This window comes from Corvus kubaryi, unplaced genomic scaffold (assembly GCF_017639235.1).
Source record: "Corvus kubaryi isolate FWS band 111438036 unplaced genomic scaffold, C.kubaryi_AGA036_p1.0 66, whole genome shotgun sequence".
Classification (NCBI taxonomy): domain Eukaryota; kingdom Metazoa; phylum Chordata; class Aves; order Passeriformes; family Corvidae; genus Corvus; species Corvus kubaryi.
The window spans coordinates 29,122,949-29,147,839 of NW_024582054.1; the positions used below are offsets into that span (position 1 = coordinate 29,122,949).

Here is a 24,891-nt window from a genome sequence, read left to right on the forward strand (position 1 = left end):
CTTGGGAGAGAGAACTTGCCAGTCTCCCCGCCCAAGCCTGACACTAGGCCCTGATTCCCTGGCTCACAGGAAGGCTGCTGAATAAATAGGGAATTCTCGCTCCATCACCTGAGCAATGAGGCTGCCCAGCAGGCTGAGCAATTGCTCTTAATCCTGACATACCAAGCCAATTGCTAACCATCCTTCCTCACGAAAGTTTTGTTAACATTGCACATTTGGGATGCTGGATAATCACATATTCTCTCTCTCTCTTTTATTCCCTCTTTCGCTTATCCATGTCAATATTTCATCGAGTTAAAGTAGTTACTCTATTCTCCTTCACCTTTTCCCCACTGCCACCAGTATGATTTTACTAAAATTATTTATTTGTTTATTCCAGTAAATTTTTCCCCCACTCTGAAGCCAGATAAGGAGGAGAAAAGTTTCATTTAGAAAGATTTGAAATTCCTGAAATAGATGACAGCTGAGAAAAGACTGGCATGTTAAATCATTCAACTTCACAAACACCCTACTCTCATTTAGGCTTGACAGATGTAAATGCCAGCCAGGTACTACCTACTAGTAATTCTATCTTTACTTAAATTAAGCAAGTACATAATACAAAATCCTTTTCATATATGTTAGCCATCTGTAGAAGAGTGGATCTCTAGCTGCTTTTTCCCCTCAGTTTTTCATTTATGTCATGTACAGTGGTGGAAGGACAGGCTTAACACTTTCTTCAGGTTAAATAACTAAGAGATCATCAAATGCTCCTAAATCATGTCACAAGTTCTGCTAGTGTCCTGTCCTGAATAACATATATTTTTTATGCAACCATGAATCAAAAATACTGACTAGGCCTGCAGTAACCAGAGTGATGAGATAGCAGGATAAGGCCAATCTATAAGAAAGCCAGTCTTCACAAATGTACACAGTACAAAAATGCCTACCAGACAAAATAAACTGAAGGATTTTATCCACTTAGAAACCAGGCAAAAAACACATTCAATGCCAGATTGAAATTCAGACTGAACAGGAGGTTTCAAACCAATTGCCAAGTCCACCAAGAAGCAACACCTTCTGCTCGACATAGCAGACTCCTGGTTATATTGGCAGGTGCAGAGAGATCTGCTTTGGGCACGGCACTGATGTCGTGGCACCAGTTTACTGAAGGTCACTCTGAACAAAATATACTCCAGAGACTTGGCTTATCTCAGCTGAAAATTGCAGGGGGTGGAAGGATGGGATGGTGATAGGCTTCAAATAAAAAGATCCTTATGTCTGAGGTTTTTCACTAAAATAAGATTTTCTATCAGGAGAATTCCCAGCTGCAGTCTGAGACCCAGCGACTGCCCCTTGCTCACAAGGTGATTCACTCAAACAAGAGGCTTACAGACCATGGTATTTTCTTGTTCAGTGTATAAATGCCAAGCCAATACTCAGTCAACACTGGTTGTTTTAGAGGTGGGAAATTGGATTATTGCGGTGCTCACCTCTTTGTGGATGATGCCTTGCAGTGGGAGGAGGGAATGGGAGCTTGAGAATAAGGCCTTACACTGGGAGGAGGGAGCAGAGTCTCTTCTCATTTTTATACCATCCAGGCAAATGAACTGTCAAAAATGCAGGGACAAGGGATTCAGCAGTGAAAAAACAGGTAGAACTTTCTGTCTGATGCGAGGGGTTCCTGCCACTGTGACAATCCCCACACCTAAGGAGGAAACCTTGGACATCCACCCTGGGGGCCCCAGGATTTGTCTGGAACTGAGCCCTCCTGTACCAGGCATGTGCAGCTTATAGCATACACAAAACCAACCCATATGCCAAAATACTTGTGCCTAAGATACTGCCATTAAGTAATTAAGTAGCAAGAGCGGGGAAGACAAAGGTCAGTATCCTGGGTTTGCTGCCTGCAGTGAGACAGCCCCACCCAGCCACCCTCACACCAAAACCTTTATCTCCCACCTCTGTCCCTTCTTCAGCTCCATGTGCCAGGTGAAACTAGTTAGCCTGTTTAAGGCAGACCAAGAGACCCTTTCCCCATCATATCAGATCACTCAAAGTGATTGGGAGAGAGAAAACAGATCCCCAGGTCTGGACTCAATTTTCATTCTGATTCTCCCTGTACAAGCTCCTCTGGGAAAAAAAATCTTGGGATTTGGCATAGGTAAATGCTTCCTTAAAAAAGCCAAGGACCTCAGGGTATGTCCTAGGGATGACAGAAACTTGTGACATATATAAGTGGGCAGATCCAATTCTCTGTCTTTAGCTCTATCTGCAGTGGTGCAGTTTTAATAGAATTGTTCAAGCTCCTTCTCAAGGCGTACGCTGACAAGAGCTGAGCTCAACTCCTGTTAATTAGATCACTCACTGGTGGAATGTCCCAAGGTTTCAGACATCTCCCCAGAAACTTTAGGAAGAAAACAAGACACTTGCTTTCTCCACTTTCTTGTTAATTCAAATCAGTCACTTGCTTTTCTGAGGTGGCTCAGCTCTGCTGCTCTGTGGGTAAGAGAAACTGTAGCAAAGGGACAGAAAGAGGCTTGATGTGTCCTGAGAACTGCAGGTAGTTTCCACACTGCCAAGCACAGCCAAAAACCTTGGGGGCAGCTATTGGGAGGACAGCAGGTTTATGCCTACAGCAAGCTGTGGCAGCTCCATCCCAGGAGCCTCAGAGATGCCAAGACTGAGCCAATACAAAAATCTGCTCAAGAGAAATGTATCTCAGAGCAGCAGCTCCGGTGCTGTGAGCTCCACAGGGACAAGTAGAGCAGCAACCAAGTCCAAAATCCCCTGCACCACCCATCCAAATGTCCTGCTGGGACAGGTCCTGAGGATGTGTAATCTCTGGTGAGTTGCTGAGAGTCTTCTGCCTGTATGGCCCCTTGTGAGACCTCCTGATACTCATCCCAGCCCAGGAGGTGCTTGTATACTGGTAAGGTCAAGACTAGGGCTAGCAGGAGTAGGGCCACACAGTATCTAGCAAAATTATGGCTGTAGCAAGTAAGAGCCAATGTTAGTGTGCTAGACACTGTACGTAAACATCTTCAATAAAAAATTCCGAATATATAGGTTGTAAAACTGTATATAGGACATTAAATACCTAGAATACCGAATTCTGCACTAGAGTTCCCCTTAGATTGCTGAACTGTGTCAGCTCCACTGTGTTTCAGACACTCAGATGTGAGCTCAGGCTGGGATGTTTCCCTCCTACTTGGCAGTGCAGCCTATCCTCCGGGAAGAGTTCAGAGAGAGGTATTCCTCACTGCAGGGAAAAGAGCAGCGCATTTTAAACCTACCTCTAAATAACCCTGACAGTCTTTCTGAAAAAAAGGATTTGGTTTTCTTTGGCAGCAATGTCTGCTGCACACCCAGATGCTTTCTGTGCCCACCCCAGCAGGCTCAGCCCAGCCCAAAATCTGTCAGGGTCTCTGACAGAAGCAAACACCAAAGAACAGCCCTTCACTTCTCCTGGAGATGCACAGAAAAATCCCTTCCTCTCTGTGATGCAGATTCCAGTTCTCTCCACACCTTTCACACACCCTCCTCTCCACTACTGTCCCTGAGCTCAGCTGCCACCAAATCTGACTGATGAAAGGTGGCAGCTCTATTATATTAATTCCCTCCAGAAAACAGGAAAAAAGCCTCACATGCTTTTCATATCAAACACAACACATTTCAGAGTTTCTCTGCATGCTATGGCTTCTCTTCTGCATGAAACGTGGCTGTCAAGGGGAGTGCTCCCCAGACTGGGGGATGCTCCTGTCAAACAAATGGCAGATTTTCATTTATTTCTATTTGCATATTAGGCACACATGCAAGATTAAGTATGCTCATGCTATCTTTGGCTGATCCAGTATGATAGCTGCCTGCAGCTGCTCCAGTCTAATGGACCCAAGCCCTACCTGGGTGGCCTGAAAGATGTGTTTGTAGAAGACAGCCTTAGTGCTCCAGTACATGAACTCACACCAAAACTGCAGTCTTAAGAGAAAATTAACAAAAGCCATACCCCTAAATTTTCCCAAAGTAGGAACCTTTTATATACAAATTGTTACGCTACATAAACTCAAATTAAAACACCTCCTGTAACTGCAACTTCATTTTAATGACAGCCTGCTTTCATCCTCATAATCCACTGCCCATCGTAGCACTATGGATGGCTTTTACAGCTTAAACACCATCCTGATATCAGGTACTTGCACCAACCCGTGAAAAGTGTTTCCACATCACAGTAATTCCCAACAAACACTGTTATTTGATCACCTGTATCTCTGGTCTTTTTCTTTAGTTCCCTTTTACAAAGCCTGTGCTATGGTTTGTCCCAATACTGTGCCCTTAGTGTTGGCAAAAGGCCCTCACTATGAGATTAACCACAAGGAAAGGAGCTGGACCAGAAAACCCATCCTGCCTGATAAAAAGTTATTTACTGACAACCTTCACAACTTATTCAAGCCAAAACACGCTGAGGGAGACAATTGTCTCTAGTGTCTTTAGGATTTAGTGCTCTCCCCACACTACGTTTTCTTCCTAAGCAAGGCAGCTCACTCACCCCTCTCCACTAGACTGGGTCTTTCTTGGAGGGCACCCTCAAGCTCAGAGCCATCTTTTCAGCATCTTCCCAAGTTTCTGACCAGGGCCTCTGTCTCCAGAACAAGCTCAGCCCCAGCAGAAGCAAAGCAAATGTCCCCAGGACACCCAACCCACATCAGAAAACTGGCCCAGGCAGCCAGCTTTATAATGAGCACAGATCAGTCAGAAAAGCTGAAAACACTTGACTGTTGTCTTCTCCACCCATGTATAAAGGAAGGAGCAAAGCTCCCAGACTCTGGTCGCAGCCTGAGGACTCGAAGGCACAGCAGGTCCCAGACGAGCCCCAGCGAACACAAGGCAGCAGGATACGGAAACTTCCCTTGGCAGCCAGACATGCCTGTTACAAAAGCAGGGGAACTAACTGCATTTTGCCACTCCTCAGTTTTGGGCCAGTTCCCAAAGGCTCTTTGTGCCATGCCGGGCGGAGGAAGCCGACCACCCCGAGGAACAAAGGGCTGGGGGACAGCCCCAGCTTCGGGCTGGTGCCGCTCTCCTTGGCAGCAGTCTCTTCCCTGAAAATCCCTACCAAGCCTTTTCCTTTAACACTTTGTCCAAAATCCTCTGCAGTTTAGGGACTGCACACCATTCAATGGCCTTGGAGCCAGACCCTCCTTTGCATTACTCTACTGGCCACAGCAGTAGGGAATGGCTTTACAGCAACTCCTGGGAAACTGAGAGGAAAAGCAATGGGTGGCCAGACACGCATCACCTCCTTCGCACAGTTTTCTGGTGCAGGGTCCAGCCCTACTGCTGGATGTAGGAGTCAGACTCTGACAGAAGAGGATTATTTTGAAATCTAACAATGAAAGACTGTTCTTCTTGTTACAAAGTGAAAAAGAGAGTGAAAGAGGGAAAGCCCCTTCTGCAGTAGTTTCTCAGACACGAGAGAGAATATGAACAGGTTTTGCAGGAGGAAAAGGGGAATTGGGGTCACCCCGTTACTCTCATACAATACTTTGCCGTGGAGAACAGCTGCACATTTAAAGAGTGATTAAAGTGGATGCACATGCAGACATGCACATTTATTCAGCACTGCTCCTTGGGGCACTGCAGCCACAAGTCCCACAGAGGGGTGTCTCTCCCTCCCAGCATGGCCCCCACACCCAGATGGGCTGGTCTGGGGAGCTTCACAGGTCCCCAAGCACACAGGAAAGTAGGGCTCACCAAAATGAGCACTCTCTCTCTGTGTCAGACCATAATTCTACCTTCCTCTCCTCAGCACAGCAACCCCTCCCAGCCCACCAAAGTGGTCCTTTGAGTGTGTCAATGAGACCAAAAACCTAGAGTAGGACAAGGGGAATTCATTAAGTTGTTTTTACAGCAAGGGAACACCCTTGCAAGTAATTTCACATGGCCAAAATGGCCAGTCAAAGAACAGCCTTCAAGAGTTACCCATGTCTGCTGTTCTCAAAGGAGTGAGAAAATCTCAAAGCTTTTGGATGACAAACTGGAGCATAACTGGAACATCTGCATCTAAGTTGAGCACAGGAGGCAGTGTGGGTGCACAGAGGACATGGAAGCACTTGGGGACAAATGCTTTCTGCCACAGCTCCAGCACTGCTGTACCACACAGCCACTCCTGTTCCCAGGCTCCTCCATCCCAGCTCTCTGTGGCAGGGCAATGTGTGCACGGTGTATTGCTGGAAGCTGGGAGTGACTTCAGCTGGGGCAGGTGCTCACATGAATTTACTGGTTCAGGAAACTCATCTGCCAGTGGGTTTACTGAAGAAGAAGCTATCACACACCCAGGTCATCCAAACCCCTTTGCCAGGCCACTGCAGCACCACCTGTCCTACCAAACCCAAATCTAAAAACCATGGAAAAATTTTTGTTGACTGCCACAGAAGCAGGAGGCCGGTAAAGTCATGCACTATGGCCAGTGCACTTTGCATTTGGGAGGTCATTTCCTTGCTCCTGGGGAGATGTGGCTCTGCTGAGGACGGGGATTTTCTCCCTGTCACCCTCCTGTCTCAGGCCACACAGCCACACCAGGCAGTGGTAATGGAGGGGTGAGACTTTGCAGCCCTCTTTGGGAAACCTGGATCTGATATACTCAGTGTACCCACTCTGTTTTCTATGTTAGGTGCCTGGCATTAGTCTGTATTAGGAGTAGCAGTTCAGCTGCTGACTTGGAAGAAGTGGGGAAGACCAGGACGGTGGTTTTTCCACAGCTGAGAGATCCCTCTTGCATGAGGAATTTCCACTCTCTTGCTCTATTAGTAGCAGTAGGAGTGAGTGTTGGGGCAAACCTGTTATCACATTACAGCCTGAAGTGCCTGTGCTCCACTCCCAGCTCTCCCACTGGATGAGAAGTGTAAACACCTCTCCCTCACACCCGAGCCCCGGCACAGGGAGACCGGCAGCTCCACCATGGAGGTGGCCAAGGAGACAGTGCAGCAGGGTTTGGGTTTCCTGCCAAGGCAGTGTAGGGACAATCCAGCATATTGAAAAATGATCTGAGGGCCTGTGCTTTGAACTCCCCCTGCTCTGTCTCTATCAACTCATTCCTCATCCAGCTGCTACGAAAATACTCCTGGAGTGCTCAGAGGTTATGTACTATGACTTGGCCGTTTGCCAATTCAGTGAGGCTCTTTTTTTAATATTAAGGCCTTAAAACTTCTGATAGAACTGAGTCCTACAGCACAAACCTTCATTGCTACAGTTTAGCTGCCAAAACATTGCATCAGCCATCACAATAGCCTGGCACCAACTAAAGAAATACAGCATCTTCTCCTTGTGCTCAGCTAAGAGCACAGATGTCAAAGTCATCGATGGCTGGAGCTGCTTGGAGATTTTGGGATGAGACTAAAGTTTTGTCAAAATATTTGAGCTCCCTGGAACAGGGAATTGTTTTATTCAAAGCCTCTCCAGTCTGATAAACAGCTTGGTGCAAGGCAGAGGTTTCCCGTAGGTCAGCAATGAGAACTGGGACCAGTTCAAAAGCAGGTGATGAATGCAGGCAAAAGTGCAGGGCCCCAAACAGCTGTATAATGTCATTGCAATGTTGGCCACCATCCTGATAACAAAGCTGCTTTCACTGAGCAGCTGCATGGTCTAGGGACATCCTCTTTGCCAGAAAAATGGAAATATTTACTAATGTTCATAGTGCGATCAAAAGCAGACATACAGAAACCAACATTTCTGGCCAAAGAGACAGCCTAGTTTGCAGACAACTGTCTTCACAATCTCAGATCCAACTCTCTGCCTCCAGTCTCCTTGCATTCCCTACATCCTCACTCAGACATCTCACCTTCATGAGGATTAATTTTCCTTTGGCTTCCATGCTACTCTTCTGACCTGTTTCCACTCATACCTCTCTCACAATCTCTCTGAAGATCCTCCTCACCTCCCTTGTCTCCTGATGAGAGCACCCTGCTCTCGATGTTGCCTCCTCCCATCTCTTCCAAGACCACTCCCATCCCAGACACAAGTTCAGCCAACCCATACATGCAGGTGGCTCCTGGCTCAACCCTGACTCCAGACTGCTCAAACAAAGCCATGCACTGTCCTTCAGCTGTGAGCTTAGACCACGTCACTGAGACAGACTCAAGCCTCCCTCTTCTTTCCACAGCAGAGCCAGCAAGGTCACACTTCCAGGGGCATTTCCAACGATAGATTTACCCAGGATCAGCACTGCCAAGCTGAACCTTCCAGGTTCAGTCCTAATACTGCTACTCAGGCATGGCCTTTACTGCCATTCTGAACAGCCAAGAACCTGGCCAAATTCTTATTTTCTCAGTTACTGCAGCATCATCTCTTCTGTCACTCATAAATGCAATCCTTTCCCCTTCATAGCCACTTTGAATGCTGCCACAGAGACCCACAATTTGCATCTCTGTGCCCTCAGAGCACCAACCCCAACACAGTCCACTTTTTTTTCTTTTCCACCCATTCTCCCCACTACCTTTTATCCTTGGGCCAAGAGACCACCTCCTGAGAGCTCAGCCTGAGATACACTCTTCCATAGCCACACTTTCAGACAGGTACCCTGATGCTTTACACATCTGAGCTGATCCTTCAAGTTCCCCTTTGCTACACCACCTCCAAGAATCTGGATGCTTCGTAAGCTTCTGCTAAGGTGCCACCACAGCCTACTCTGCTGGCTGGCATCATGGCAGTGAGTCTTTCTGCTGCCTCATCTGTCTGTCTCCACCTGCTTCTGCTAACCCTGTATTTAGACTGCAAACTCTGAGCTGCACCTGACACCACCAAGTCCTGAGTTATGAAAAATGACTGATAATAATAACATCATACACCTATCCTCACTACTGGACTTAGTTCCATTTTTGAAAAAGCTTTAAGGCATCTTGTATTTTATCAGTTCCATTCACTCCCTAAAGCACTTCATCCTGAGCATACTACTGTTGCCCATTGCTCTGGTCCCAGTGCAGCTTCCTGGAGCCCACTAGCAGTGGTGTCACAGTAGAAACTGTGGCCATACCCATCTGCACTGCACTCAAAGCATGGAGAGGCAAAGATTCTGTATCCTGTTAGCAGTTCCCAAGTATCCAGAAAGCTCCTACATGGGAATCCAGCCAGCTGCCTTGTCCTGCTTGAGAAAGATGTTATTGTCCTACAGCTAAAGTAATGTTTTATGGGCTTTGATGGTGTGCTGGGCATGGAGTTCCATGAGTCACCACACTTGCAGGGCTGTCATTCCTGGGCAGGAACTCGTTTGGACACTGCTTTAGGCTGTGTCCAAAACACTGGTGCTCATATTTATGATGCACAGTGTATTAGTACCACAACATCAGGCATTCTTCAGTGCACACAGAATTGAGCAGAGACCAAGCTCTAAACAGATTTTTTTAGGGTAGGCACTAGATCTGATTTTGATCTTGCCAAGCTGTCCAAGCTCAGGATTGGCCAGCGACTGTCTCTCATTTTGGGGCCAGGAAGGCCAGAGGTAGTTGTTTGTTCTGTTTTTCATGGCCAACCCAGCTGCTTCCTGCTCCATGCACCCACCATCAGACATTGTCAGTTTGGTTTCTGTGGGACCCGCAGTGGCAGGAATTGGTCTGGAGGATCACTGGGGATGGTTGTAAGGGCTACACTGTGGATCCCTGCTCCTCACAGGACCAAAGCAGCAAGCACTGCAGTGCAGAACTGCACCAGGCAGAGCATTTTTCCCACTGAGCAGGTCCCAGACCTGAGCATGACCCATCTATCCCACTTCCAGGACCAGGCTAATGTTGCTGTGCAGCCCTGTGCCAAACAGCCCTGTCATCCTGCTCAAAGGCACCTGGTGACTTCTGTTTGTCTGATGCCGACGTGCTCTCAGCCGTGATCCTGCCTGGAAGCACTTTCAATGCTATCAATCAGACAAGAAAATATGAATTTGGGTCACCTCTGCCTACAGTTTTTTTTTTCCCATCCCAAATGCCCTTCTTCTCTCCCTCTCTCAGTCTCAAGGACTCTTCCTCCTTGTTATTTTAGCAGGACAGGGAGTGCTGGAGCTGCCAAGCTGGGTACGTACCTTGGCTGCATCCTGACCTTATGTTGGAATGAAACTTATTTATTCAACTTCCTGCAACACCCATGTTTCCACCAGAAAAAGCCATCCAGATGTGGAAAATTGATTTACAAGTCCAAAAACCAAGTTTATTTCCTGTGCAGGGTAGCTTGCCTTAGCTCTAACAGGGGCGCCTTCTAGACCACAACAGAATGACAGTAAAAGCTGTGCCCTCAGAGTGGCCAGCAACCACCACCTCCAGCAAATCAACACAGACTTGTACCAAAAATAAATAAATAAATGCTGCCAGAAGACACATTAACCTGCTTCTAATTGGGAGAGTTGCAGAATGGAAAAAACTTGTGAGAAGCATTAGAAGTAGAACAAGGCAGAAAAAATGCCTTCCCCAGACAAATTTTGGGAATAATTCTGTTAATAAGGAACCCATGTCATTGTACAAGATGAGAGTCTCTGTCATATTGTTCCCCAGCACCTGATGGACAGAACAGCAAAAGGCCTCCTGTATAAGCAACAACTCTGCCCAGACCATTTTTAGATCACAAAGTTGTTGCTGCTTCTGAGCCTGTATTTCAAAGCAGCCAGGAAAAACAAGGTTCACTCAAATGTACATGAAGAGAAGGTAAACTGCCTAGGAAGCCAAAAAATAAAGTCCAGGCAAAGGAAAATATTTTATGAGTTTTCTTGTAAAAAGAAACTTGCATGGATGGAGGAAACAATCTGGTATTTAGCTGAAAGGCAGCACCAGATAAATGAAAGTGTCTCATAAAGACATCATCCGAAGAGAAACTGGGCTACAGAAGACTGATAAATCACCTCAGAGAAATGAGCTGGGGTGCAAACAAACAGCCAGGGTCATTGAAAGAAGAACAGCATTTGAGTGTGAAAGAAAAAGGCCCTGCACTCCTCAGACTTCCAGAGAAGAGCAGGGTGTGCAGGCAGCTCACAAGCAGAGGAGATGACCATGACCAGACTCAGGGTCACTAAGAGCAGGGCACACATCCATTCCCATATCTGAGGAAAACTCACTGCTGTAATCAAAGGGACCCAAAATCTGACAATGACAACCTGGTGGGTGTGCAAAGAGTATCCTTCAGGTTTCACAGTAAACACACAAAGAAAGCATTGCACAAGAGCCTTCATCCAACTACTGCTCGGAAACCACCCACAGCTGGCATCACGGCTTCTCTGCCAGGACAGACTGAGATGACCCTTTTATAAAATATTGTCAACATGCATCAGCAGTTGTTCAGATTCCCTGAGGCCTTCTGCAAACACATTAAGGCTGGACAAAGCATGCATGGTAGATCTCCAACCTCCCACCCGTACACCAATACTCCATCTAATGCTTTCTGCCACATCCAGATAACATCTCTCTTTTACCAGGTTTTGACAGTGTTTCCCTCTTTTTGCTGGAAAGGGGAGGACGTCCAGCCTGCCCCCATTGCTCTGAAGCTGACTTTCAGAAATACAATAGTTTTGTCTCGAATCTCCTCGATGTATTATATCAATTCACCTCCACTGCAGTAAACCATGTGAATAGACCTCGGTGTGTGGGAGACAGACGAATACAGAAGGGGAGCAATTCTCAGGCTATGAAAGGAAAAGGGTTGGAAAGCTCCCAAAAAAAGGTCTCATGCAGGTCAGTACAGGAGGCTCAGCTCTGCACCATTGTGGGAGGAAGTGGCTTCATGTTACTGGTAGGTGAGGCGTGTGAAAGAGCAATGAAATGCTTCAGTTGTGGGACACTTCAGGTTACACTTGGACGTTTCACGTCACACCTAAAGTAGCACACGTCAGAAGTGATATTTGCAATGGCAGTAATGCCACTGAGCTGCTGCAACAAAAGCACAGGATTTTATTACACAGGGTTTTATGAAGCTCTCGCTCACAGAGAGGCCCCTTTACGCCTGTCTGGCACTGGAGAATGGCCTTACAGTGGGCACAAACAACATCACATTCATCTTCGTGCCCTCCACACTGGCAGAGGGCTGCAAAGGGGCCCTGTAGTAAAAATAAGACCTCAGTCCAACCTATTGTCTTAAGGAATTATATAGCCTAAATCACCACAGTACATATTTCTTCCATCAAAAACTAGGTTCAGAGGATGGTTTCACAAGAAACAAAACTTTAGTATGTATAAGCTATAAGATGCTATTTCAGTTTTCTCATCGGGTCATCACAAAAATTTCCATCCCATTATGCAGCTTTGCTTTGTTAGCATTTTTTTAACATTGCTGATGAATTCATAGAGTACCTTCCAGATGTGCTGTTTGGTTTTTCAGTTTAGGGGTATTATCATAGGTGGACTTTTCCAGCTGAACTTATTTTTCTCTAAATTCAGAGAAATAAAATATATATGCATATATATAAAGAAAGGCAGTCGTTTTCCCGGAGCTGAGGGCATCTCAGATCTAGGTTACTGCTGAAAAATTAGTCATATTCATTCACAGCCAATTTCTGCTTTCCCAGAAACTTCAGTGGGAGCCCAGTCTTCTGCCACCAACCCCAAACTGCCCTTCCTTCCAGGCAGCACAGCCTGTTTATGGGTAAGCCATATTGCTGCAGGCAGAGAAAATGGTTTTAGTGTAGCTCCACCTCCCTCCACGCACTCCTGCACCCCCAGCAATGCCGCTGCCAGACTCTGCCTTCAGATCCGTGAGGATACCAGGAGCAGGACTGGGCGCCGAGCGTCTGGCTTGCAGACAGAGCCCCAAAGGCCGCAGGTTTACACCAACACTTGGCAGCGTGTGGTCAGGAATTAGGTTAGCATTGATTGGGGCAGGCTGGCGGGAGCATCCTTTGCTTTACCCATAGACAGGCCAGTCACATGAGGAACAGCTGGAGTGCACACAGAGCCTTCTTTAATTAAAATGCTACTCGCCATTTTTCTGGCAGCGCTCCCAGAAAAGCAATAAAATGGCAGCAGAGAAAACAAATACAACATAACACACTTCCACTCTCCTTTACATTCCCAAGTCCCCCTTCTCCCCCACGCCTAATGTTCTCACTTTTTCTTTTTTTTTTTTTTTAATTTTTAAAAATTTTTATTTCGGTTAATAATCATTCCTCATTTGTGACAAGCTAGGAAAGGAAAAGGTCAAGAGGGAAGAAAAAAAGGGTCAGGAGAATTGAAGCAGCCATTCACTGCCGTTCATGATTAAACATGGGGAACAATGTACCTGCTTATTAGGACATCTCCCGCTCCAAGAGAACATCTGCAGAGCGCACACACCTTTTCCGGAGTGAGCACACACCGGCACCTCACGGGAACATCACAGCATTCATGTGCCAGTCGTTATGGAAACATTTTCCTTTCCCCCCCCTCTCTCCCTGAGATCTACTGCTTAAACAAGCTTGTCAACACACCAATAGCTGCTGTCTTTTCCCAAATTAGCCAAAGTTCATTGTGTTTCTCCAACCTGTGCCTCCCACCAGAGGAGCCCAAGGAGGCAGGAGCGGTGCCTGCCCTGCAGCGCACGGACATTTGACAGATGGATCTGTTCCCAGTGAGAAACCTGCACCGGGACAATAATAGCCACAATGCTATTTTTGTTGTTGCTGTTGTATTATTAGGCTCTCTTCAGCACAGGGCACGGAAAGAAAAACACAGGGACGCACAGAACAAAAATGTGAAACCAAAGACAGGTACACGTTGCTCCCACGGTAGAGGAAATGCATAATCATCTTCTGAACAGGAGCAAGGTTATCAGGGACAGAGGTGCTGAAACACAGTGGGTGTTTGACTCCAGGAAAGCACCTTGGAGTTGAGAGAAATCAGGAGCTAACCCAGTCCATGAAGTTTAACTGGAGTGCAGTGGGACATGGGGTGTGAGAGCCAATCCTCTCCGAATGTGAGGAGGGAAGCTGGACCTAAATGAAAAACCAGTCCCAAATCCTCAAACCCAAAGCCCACAGTGGAGCTGATCTGAAACAGAGAATGTCAGAAATCTGGATTTGAGGTTTTCAGCTTGAGCCCATCTCTGTGTCTGAGATTTACAGTTTGACATGTTTATATTGAAACAAGATGTCTATAAATACAGTATATTTGTCTCCCAGTATATTCTAAGGAGAGGAATGTTTAAAAGCACTCAGCAGGGGACTAGCCCAGCTCCCAGTGAATTTAATTATAAACTCTCCCTGCTTTTGCTCCAACGAGTTTAGGCTGGGAGTAGTTAGACTGCTTTTGAAAATCCCGCTTTATTTTTGAATAACTGCAAATCATTTATATTTATATAGCTGGATGTGCATCATAAGAACATACAAAAGAACGTATTTTTATTAGCACAAATCAAAAATTTTCCGTGCAGAACTTTTTTAATTTAGGGGGTAAGGAAGAGAGGACAAAATTAATTTGGTGGAAAGAGTGGAAAAAATAGCAATTTTGACAAAGCAAATTGATACTGTGAATAACCAAAGAAATTATTTCACTTAATATCAGTTGGCCTGAACTATCACCTCTCAGAACCACTGGCATAGCCTCGGGTGCTGTGGATGGAGGGATGGACTTATTCTCTGCCACAGGCTGGGATTTCTGGCCAGACCACATGCCCAGTCATACACAAGTCTCATTACTGCTTTAAAAGCAGCTTGGTATTATTTCTGAATAAAAGCAACACTGCTATTAACTTATTGGGCAACACTGGCCTACTTTAGAGTTTTATCAGATCTGTCTGATGATCCTTGGCAGGGACAAGAACCTCTTGCAAAATTTTATCTGTGGCCATGTAATCCTGTGTGATTATTTTTCTCATTGTCTGAGCAGAATTATTTTGTCTCATAAGCATTTCTGGCATTTCAGTCTGCACAGAATGAACCAGTTTTATAAATGGAAAAAGGTGGAAGGCAAAAAAAGCTATTGTTGATGCACGGAGGCTCTAATTATAATACTTTACATTCAGAGAGAACTATTTTTCATTAACTGAACAGGTAGTAGTATACAATGGTGATTAAGTTTAATGGAGCTGAGATCAAGGTGGGGAAGATAAAGTTACAACTGAGAATCCACTTTAAGTGCAAAGCCAGTTTCTGTTTGGAGAGGTGTTTGACGGAAAACTGCACTGCTTCTGACTAAATGAGGCTTAAATAGGTATAATTTTGCGTGTATTAAAATTAAGATTCCTTTAGGTATAAACTATTAAAGTTTCCACACAATTACCGCTCTTAAGGAGCAGCAGAGAGCACACACCATAAAGAAAATGCAACTTTTTGATTTAATAAATGAGACCAAACACATGCTTTTCTACTGGGAGAAGGAAATAGAGCCATCAATGAGCCAGGTTTACCCAAAATAACTGAATAAACTTCAAAACCATTCACTCTAGTGAATACTGCCTGATCCAATCTAAGGGAAATATTTTTCTTCCTCACCCTGGTTTTCCTGACTTGGGCTGTCTCTCCTCCTGCTTCCCACAGACCCTCCAGCCCCTCGGCCCTGGATGGAGACACAGGGTTGTGTATCAGCATGGCCTTTTCACCCCCTCTGCTCCCTGCATTTAATCCAGAGGTTTATCCCGGGGAGGACAAGTGCAAGTGGGAATTTCTCCACCACAGGCTCATTTGGAGTCAGCCCCCTGGAGCCACACAGTGACCTGCCCCCACTCTCAAGCACTGTGAAACACAGTAAAAGGCTATAACTTCTCCATTAACCATTGTCAGCACAGGGAGCAGAATAATGAAGTAAAAAGGTGGGAAGATAATAAACAGACACCATCTCACAAGGATGTCTTGACGAGACAAATATCAGACGCCGAACAAAATGCATCCCCTCTTAAGTGGCATTTCTATATTTAACACCATCTAAAATGTGATAATTTACACTGTCACAACATGTCTCTTAGAAACAGTCCCATTTTATTTGCAGCCAGCCAAAGTCTGGAACTCAAATTCCGACCTCCTTTCTAGTAGGAAAAAAATAAAATAAAAAAAAAGAAGTAAAGGAAAAAAAGGAATAAAAAATAAAAGGGAAAACTAACATCTGGCAGAGCTGGGTATTTATTAGACTTTATAAAACTCCACGCTTCTGTTGTACATAAGACAGGCACAAAAGGGGCCCCCAAAGTGTTATTTCCCCACCAGTGTGAAACAAGTGGCTTATTCAGTAAGTTTTCAAAGAACAGAGGCAAATGGATTATCTCAAGGAGAAGTTAAACACAGAGAAATGCACTGTAGCTCACTGTTGGGTTTAGCTGCCTGCTGGATGTGGAGGAAGGGGGGAAATCTATAAAATCTATCATTGTGGTGTCCAGCTGAGACTTTACACTTCTCAGGGAAATCTGAGCTGTGAACCACCAACAGCTGCTTTTCTCCGAACTTGTGAAATCACCCACAGAACGAAAGTGTTTTCTTAAGAAATTCTCAAAACACAGCAAAGAAGAGCTCACTAAATCCTCTGGCTCCTGGGGCCAGGTCAGGATGACAAGGTTTTTCCAGCCTAGCTGTGACTGTCAGGCGCAATGAGGTGTGATTTGTGACCAGTGGAGCTGGGCTGGTGAAAGCCTCAGTCCAGGGAGAATTACACAGGCTTTTGCTTGTTTTCCTTCATCCAGCTTCACCAAAACACAGGTTGCCTGCTCAAAGCCAAGTCCCTCTCCAGAGGTGCTTGACCAGTTCCCCGCTCTCAGCTTTCCAAACAGGGGCAGATTCAAGGTAGGATTGAGAAACCTTAATTCCCATTCCTCTTCACTCCACACCCTGGCACAGTGCTCCTGGGATCTGCTTCAATAGGTGTGCCCAACACCTAGATCACATACAAAACCAGGGTTTTCTTAGGTCTGTGCTGTAAAAGGAGCACCAGTGTTCAGTTGCAAAGTCCAGGCAGTAAGAGCCAGGACCCAAGAGTGACCTTGTAATGAGCAGTAATTTTCCTACCTAATTCAAAAGCAAAAAACCTGTTCTACATTCAGATTTGTAAGTTGTTACCTTTTGTCTTGCTGAGACTGAGACGTTTCTGGTCTTTTCAGGATGAAGGATGCAAGGGAAGGCTAAGGATGAAGGATAAAAGTGAAGGATACAAGGGGGTTTATGAGCAGTCCCATGGGATGATCAACACCGTACTTGGTCCTAAGACTGCTTATAGGGCACAAAAGTAAGAGACTGGTACCAGAGCGAGGCAGAGCTGCTGGACAGTAAGGGACAAAGTCCAAGCTGACCATGGACACAAGTTTCCCAAACCATGGGGTCAGCTCAGGGAGCTTAGCTGAGCCCTTTCCTGGCAGAACCCAGCAACTCTGTACACTGTCTGAGCTAATTTGTTTTCCTTCTCTACACCAGAGAAATTCTGGCTGCCTTTTTCCGAAACAAGCAGGTCTTTAACACAGAGATACCATCAACCAGTAGAATCAGTCTGAGGATTTCTGCTTGGTACAAATGCAGGAGCCTTGCTACAGGCTGGAGGAAGTAGACCTGATATGGGAAAAGGCAATTTTTTTTCAAGTATACAGGGAAGCTGCTAAAAGATCCTGCTTCAGCCAACCTGAAACAGTTTGGGTTGCACTTGCTGAGTACTCTTAAATGTATAAATAGTTTCAGGGCATTTGGCACCTTTCACAGATTGAAAGACACAGCTGATGCCTCTTCTGGTGCAGCATCTCAGACATTAATCTCAGTCCAAATCGCATCCCTGTTGAATTCAAAGTCTTTCTCCTCCAAAAATAGCCTAATCATGCAGCTACAGGGCATGTCCAGGGGTGGGCACAGCAGGGTATCCCCACATATAGTGATCAGAGTTTCTTTCCTGAGCTTGGCTCCCCAGACAGATGATCTGCCTCTTCACCCTTCTGCCCATTCATTCATTCAGCAGGAGAAATGGAAATCAGTCTGATTCCAAGGCATCCTCATGGAGGGTGATGACTGAGAACCGAGTCCTTATCCCAGGGTATGGTCAGAAAGGAAATGGTCATGACAGGTATTAGTATCTGTTCTGCATGTCCAGACTTTCACTCTTATTTATATGACTAATTTTTGGTCAAATAAAGCATCCGTTTAACCCCAAAACACCTTTTTTTCTTTCACTTTGCAAATCCCAAACGGGTCAATTTGGGGCCAATCAAAGTAATTAAAATAATTGCTTTAATGTTGAGCTATTCACTCAACCTAAAGTAATTTATTCATTCAGCCTATTGCCCTTCACCTGGACCCCAGGTTTTATACCACCCAGAAGGGGTGACACCCAGCCCAGGGTGTCTCTTCTACGTGTCCTGCCACCCCTGAGGATGGTCCCCACAGCAGGCACAAAGCACCTTTGCTCTGTATCAGGTCCTCTCAAAACATCCAAAGAAAAAGACCAAAATAGCATCCTCAGTCCTTGTCTTATTCTGTCTGCAGCAGAGATGTGCCAGTTACCTAATGGCATCAAATTAACAAATGAACAGGTCTGGTAGACCAATTAGCAGAGAGTGCAAGTGCTTTTCAAACAGGCTGCAATTGTCAGCTAATGACCTTGGAAAAAGCTTTTATTTTCCTGGCTCCCTCAGAAAAGTCCATATTAAAATTGTTGATAGCTGCTGAGTGTCACTTTTTGGGCTTTCATGCCATGGGAAGTGAGCTGGGTAAAAAAAAAAATATTAAAAAAAGAGGAGACCAAGTAAGTGTAATTCAAGCATCATCTCACTGCCTTGTCAGTCATTTAAGAGCACTGCATCTTTGCTCAGCAGGCATATCAGCTTCTCTCTGTGGCCATTAACTTCTCAACACCCAGTAATGCACCATGCACCTGCTAGAGCAACCAAAGGATGAGCTGAAAGATCATCTCAGCTGCAGCCTGCTCTTCCAGACATCACTGGGGCTTTCCTTAGTGAAAGGCAGCTGCCTTCTTATGCTTCTCGAGGAAAAGCCTGGAACTGAGAGTCTTTCCCTCTGCCCTTCCTATTTTTTAAATAAAACCAAGCCAGTGTGTGACCCACAGAAAACTGTCCACCCCCATCCAGGAGTGAATAACTTGTGTGTTCCAAAGGTTGGTTACACCTCAGTACCTCCCAGGAGAGCAGGATGCTGAACATAAGGTGGGATAAGATAGATTTCTGCATACCAGAGCACTTTATTTGGGAGCATGTAGGTGTGTCTCTTTACCTTACTTCAGCTGGCCCCTTCCCAGGAGCTGCCATCAGTGCTGGACCAGCCAAAGAATTAGCAGCCAATATCACACAAGCCCTCTGGGCTGGAGAAGAAAGGTTTCCTCACCCAGAGGAAGCTGCCATGGCTCTGTAGAAGCCAGCTGAGTCCCAGTGGTTTGCAGCATAGAAGGGACATGACCTCATGGGGAAGGAAAATCCCAAGAGCCCAGAGCATGCAGGTTTTGGTCCTCATTTACATCCTTCCAATGTGGCACAGCAAAGTCTCTGTAAGATGGCTGGAAACTTAGAGCATGGTTTTGGTTGGCTTGCAACTCCCCATACCCTTCCTCAAGCAACTGGAGTCCATGATTCCCAGAGAGGTCCCTCTAAAAAGGAGAGTTTAGAGAGGGAACAAAATAGTCCAGGAGAGCAGAAACACTGCTGGTTATTTTTCTTGTGTGCCCTCAATCTTGATACATTCCTTTACACCCATGATACTTCAGGTGCTCCCCTCTCTACCACACCTGGGAAGGTCATGGTGGAGTCTCTGGTGGTGATCCCCCAAGGGCTTCCTCCTGCTGCCAGTTCCACAAAACTCCCAGGACTGGAGTATCTCTGAGACCTCTATCCCTCTGTCAGCTGCAGTTGGAATCAACTGAGAGGCTCACCCTTATTAAAGGTCAAGAGGAAGATAGAGAGACTGTAGGTGGATAAGTCCTGCAATTGTATGGGCCCTTGTTCCCTCAGGAAAGCAGGTTAAAGATAGAGTGGAAGGGATTAAATTCTCTGAAAATGCTTCAGAACATGCTTTTCTAAGAAATATACTGCGTATCTACAACTCCTCTCAGGAAAGAGCAAGAAGAAAAGATTTTAATGGTAATTTGCCTAGGAGGAACAAATTATGAATTACTGCTGGCTCAGATGCTCCTGAGTAAGGGATCGGACCAAAATGAGCCTGACAAAGCCTTTGTAATTTCTCCTTCCGATGAGGTAGTAATAGCATCATCTGTCCTGCAGCATCAGGGTCACAGATGATTGTGTAAATCAATAAAGTAGACAAGCATCTTTCATCTGAATCAGCTATTCTGTGTACTGTTTATTTGGTGCCACAGTGACTCAGAAACCTTAATTCCCATTCTGTTATTGGACCTGGTCCAAGGCCTCAGAGAGCTCCTGTGCCTCAGTTTCCCCACTACAAAATGGGGATATTGGCATCAACACAACTTCAGAAAGGGCTTGAAAACAGACACTGATATTAAAATGTGACTGTGACAAATCTTACTGTCACATAGCCTTCAGTGTTCCACAATTTGCTATTGCAATGAAAAAAAAAACAATTCAGTACATCTTCACATACAGGCATAGACAAGCTGTCCTTTAGGCACCCTGGGCACTACCAGAAGTAAGGACAGATCAAAATAAAGAGCAAAAATGTGCTGCTCCATCTCCTTTAACACTGCTGTCTTGCAGTTTCAGCCATGGAGGTGCCTGATGCCCTGGGCTTGCCTCCCTCACCCCCAGCCTGCCCTAATCCCTCACTGGGGCTGTTGGGATGGATCCAGTTTGGCTTTGCTCTGCCCCTCTTCTCTTACCAGAGTTGTCAGGGTAGCAATAGAATTTCCACAAGCGTGGCACAGGCGTTGCCAGTCCTTGCTCACAGCCAGGGGAATCAACACCATCGCTTCATAAAAACCCTCCCAGACTCGTTTTTTCTGGTCTGTTTTAGGCCGGGCATTTTCACACAGGCTCCATCCCCACATCACATCTGATAAGCTAAAGGGCCGAATCATTCACCTAAATAAGAAGTGTGAGCCAAGAAGTTTCAGTAAGAGAGAGGACATTTTCTGCTGAGATAGGAAGCGAGATGATGAGCTGATAAGTAAGAGAGATTTTACATGGCTATGAATACGTTGTGTTTATTTGGCCTTATACCATAAGGATGAGTTAATAAACAAGGTGTACTTATATGGCTATCTCTCACATCCAGCTGGTGATAAGTGCGTTGTAATGACATAACTATACATCCCATAGAACCAGATTAAAAGGTGTTGCTTCTTTTAGCAACACACTGTACTCTTTCTGGACATAAATGCATTTACTTGGTATTTATTTGGCATTCACCGTGTGTATGTGATAACGATTACATTTCATCCACTTCCCTCTGTTTACATGCGTGTATTTGTACCCCTATTGCAGACTTATTCAAAGGCTTTTGGATTCAAACATGCCCTGCTCCTGCTGCCTGAAGTTTCACCTGCACACCTCAACGAAAACCCTGTGTTCAGAGCACTGCCAGACGGGGTTCACACACGCTGTGAGAGATCACTGCACCGGAGAAATGAATATCCTGATTTTAGGTCATCACTTTGAAATCACTCTTAACACGAGCCAGGTTAAATTAAACAAACCAAAAAAAAAAAAAAAAAGTGTTCCAAAGTGAACCAAAATATTTCGAAAGTCCACAAAAACATCCACCACCACCGCCCCCAAAAAAGGAAAGAAAAGGTCATTTCTTATAGTTGTTGAAAGGTTTAAAACCAACAGGAATAGTCAACAGCGTGGAGATATTTACCTCACCAGGAGCTTGTTCACAGGATACAAACCAAGAATGCAGAAATGCATTCACACGTTCATGGTGGGGGTCGGGGGAATAACCAAGAATTGGTGCAGTCTGTTGCTCCCCCTCCTTAAAATCGAGCTCCCTTTAGTCCCAGCACCATTGATGCCCCTCCAACAGGAGGCAATTTTGCCAATTTTCCCGCGGGGCTGGGGAGAGCTCTCCTCTCTTTGGAAATGCAAATACGCAGTTGGGTGGCCAGGTGCAGCCATCTCCTGTGCTTGAAAGCCATTAGCGAGTGATTCAAGTCCTGAAGGAGAAGCTGCTCAGCCGCACCTGGGCAGGTGCTGGGCAGGAAGCCTTTCCCAGGGCATCCTTTGTGCCGGGAACACCAAACACCGGCTCAGCTCCGTTCCCGAGTATGCACATATGCTAATGCTCGCAAATGCTTCTCCACCGAGCCGGACCCAACAGGAATCTGTCCCTTTTGGATGTAAATGGCCTTTGGGGGAGACTGATCCCCCCATTCTTATCTGGGACAAATTCTCCTGCTCCGTTGAGATGAATCGCTTGATCTGGGAAACGTGTTGCAGGTGTGAACACCTGCGGAAGGGTGCCCGCCTGTATTTTCCTTTGAAGTCAATCTCAAACAGCATTTGTCATTCATTTACAGTGAAAAAAAAAAATTTATTTTTTATTGAAGTCCACTTGAAATTTCCTGCAAGTCATGTTTTTATTCCTCCTGTCACATGAAGGGGATCTGCAAAGGGGATGAAGGGGAATTTGCAAAAAATGTGCTCATTTTCAACTTTCCCTCCTCAAAATCTCAAAACTTCTGGCACATTCTCCTTAGCTGTAATTCTGAAATAAGAGTTGTGTTTTAGAATACAATAACAGTAAGTTCTGTTTTCTTTTAAGAGCATTAGCCAGGGCTTAAAATGACAAAAAGATCCCTTAAGCAACAGCTTTCAAATTTCCTTTTTTTGCAAAGTATAACTAAACGACCCATTTCAGATGATGGAACGTTATACGTGATGGAGGGAAACTGTGCACACTTGGGTATGTACATGAAAGCAGTGAGCTGCCCCAAGGACACCACTGCAAAAGTCCTTCTTTTATACTGCCTTTGGCAGGGGGAGAAAATGTTTTAACACATTAACCAATTTAAATACGCAAAAGGAAGGGAAGTTATTTCCTTTAGAATCTATAATGCACTGTAAATCAAAGAAACTTTCTGGGAAATGTAGTAGACATGAGATAACAGATAAAAGACAAACCAAAAGAAACTCAACTAATTGCTATAGAAAACAAAAAAAGTACGTTCAAACTCTGTTGTGTTAGATCCCTGTTCCCTGGGAGCACGATTTTCCTACAAAAAGAGAAAAGAAAGAGGCATGTAGATCTGGTTTCTGTCTGCCTCAGTTCATCCAATGTGTGCCCAAAAGATAACCAAGAGAGCTTGGTCTATGCTGTCATCCGTCTTTAATATCTCGACTAGCCAGGGGGATGCTGAGGATGTCAGGGAAAAGAGCAGCCCTATTAGCCCACCTTTGATCTTTCTTATGCGACTCATACAAATGAAACACTGCACATTAAAACTGGTTTGGTCTTTCAGTTTACTGTGATAGAGAGGCAGTGCTGAAGCACAGAGATGACTGAAAGAAGAGAGGATGCTGGGTTAGAGGATGCAGAGCTCACCTGGGGCCATTTGAAGATGGTTTTATGAACCAGGCTCCAGCTGAAGTTCATAGACCAATTTTACTGCAGTGCTGCCCACCCGGCCACAATTAGCAGGACTCCTTTATGGGGCGTATGTATCTGTGTCTGCCAGGTTACAGCCCATTATATCGTTGAAAATTGTTGTTTCTCTTGGTTAACGCTTTAAGTATTGAAGAAACACCTGAGAAGTATGGTAGCTCAGGGACTAACAACCCATTCACCCAGTTCTGCTTCAGGAGGGCTCACACCGGGCACAGGAGCTGTGTGGATAACCATGGGCAGAAGCTGGTTTGTCTCCCTCAGCCCACCCTGACAGGCAGTGTGTGTCACAGCTCAGTTTTGCCTGTCTTCACCTGCTTTTATCTACAGTGTGGGAGAAGGATCTGTGATTTAAATGTCTGAGACTATCACTTCAAATTGCAGGTACCCCTGCTGAGAGCCTGAGACAGGTGCCAAGGATGATGTTTCATAGTCAGCAACATCAAGGCTGACTCAGATGATGAGAGAAACCTGTCCTCTGCTGAAATCAATGAGATGCCTTTGCAAAGTGTCCTACTGTTCTGTTTGTGAAGCATGAGACCCTGGGAATACTGTTTGGTGTATATATATATTTTGTTGGCATGTTTCATTACGTAGCCACTTGACATTTCCTCCACGACGGCATTGCTCACCATAACAAATGTGTTTGAGGTGGGAGTCAATGCCAGGCAGCCAAGGAGAGCATTTACTGCCTCCTCTGCCTGCAAGGTTAGAAAGCTGGGAGGAGAAGAGAAATCCATTTGTTTCAGCTGGGATCATGGTGTAATACCCCCCCTTCCCTCTCCTGCCACTGGCAATGTGCTCAGCATGGCTCAGTCCACTCAGGGGATCTTAGTCCCCTCAGTCCCCCAAGCTCAGAGGTCTGCTTGGGATAAGAGTTGAACCCTCTTGGGTACCACAGGACAGTGGGAGCTGTGAGAGGTGAAGTACTCTGACAATTCAGGTGCACTGCAGGCAGGTAATCAGCGTCCTTGCAAACCTCTGCTCTTAGTATCTCTCCATCCCTCTGTTACTCACCTGGCAGCAGTGGGCACAAGAAAAACCCAAGAGAGCTTAAAGCCAGCAGGAGCTCATGCCTTGGGCTGTGTGTGGAGCAATAAGGAGCCAAGTGCCTGCAATAGCCGCTCAGTAAGTGAGTACCACCCCTCCTCTGCCTCAGCTGAGACAGGCTTTAGTGGAAGAAATGGATTGTGACAGCATAAGTGAAGATGATATCATGGTGAATTAGGGTTGCATGAGCAGCCCTGGACCTGGCCTTCCCTAATGCTGACACCTGAACAAGGCTCTGGGAGCAGCAGTAAGATTTCTGGGGAAGCAGCAGCCCACACTTAATAGTAATCACAGGGCGATTAAAAGTACTCCAGTTTTCTGGTTTTTTGAAATCTCCTTATTTCCCTCAAAGACAGCAGGGATATAAGACGTTGATAGCACCATGTTTTCACATACATTACACAATTCCTCCACACAAATATTGCATTAGACCAGGT

The 24,891-nt window shown here is 45.6% G+C and overlaps 1 long non-coding RNA gene across 1 annotated transcript in view; it reads right to left on the reverse strand.

Moving 5' to 3' along the window:
- The window catches only part of LOC121674124, a 71,437-nt gene extending 57,959 nt beyond the window's left edge, over positions 1 to 13,478 (reverse strand). Inside the window, exon 1 of the long non-coding RNA XR_006019457.1 lies at positions 13,219 to 13,478. This is a non-coding gene — a long non-coding RNA (uncharacterized LOC121674124). The remainder of the gene's footprint in view (positions 1 to 13,218) is intronic.
- Between the last annotated feature and the right edge of the window lie 11,413 nt (positions 13,479 to 24,891).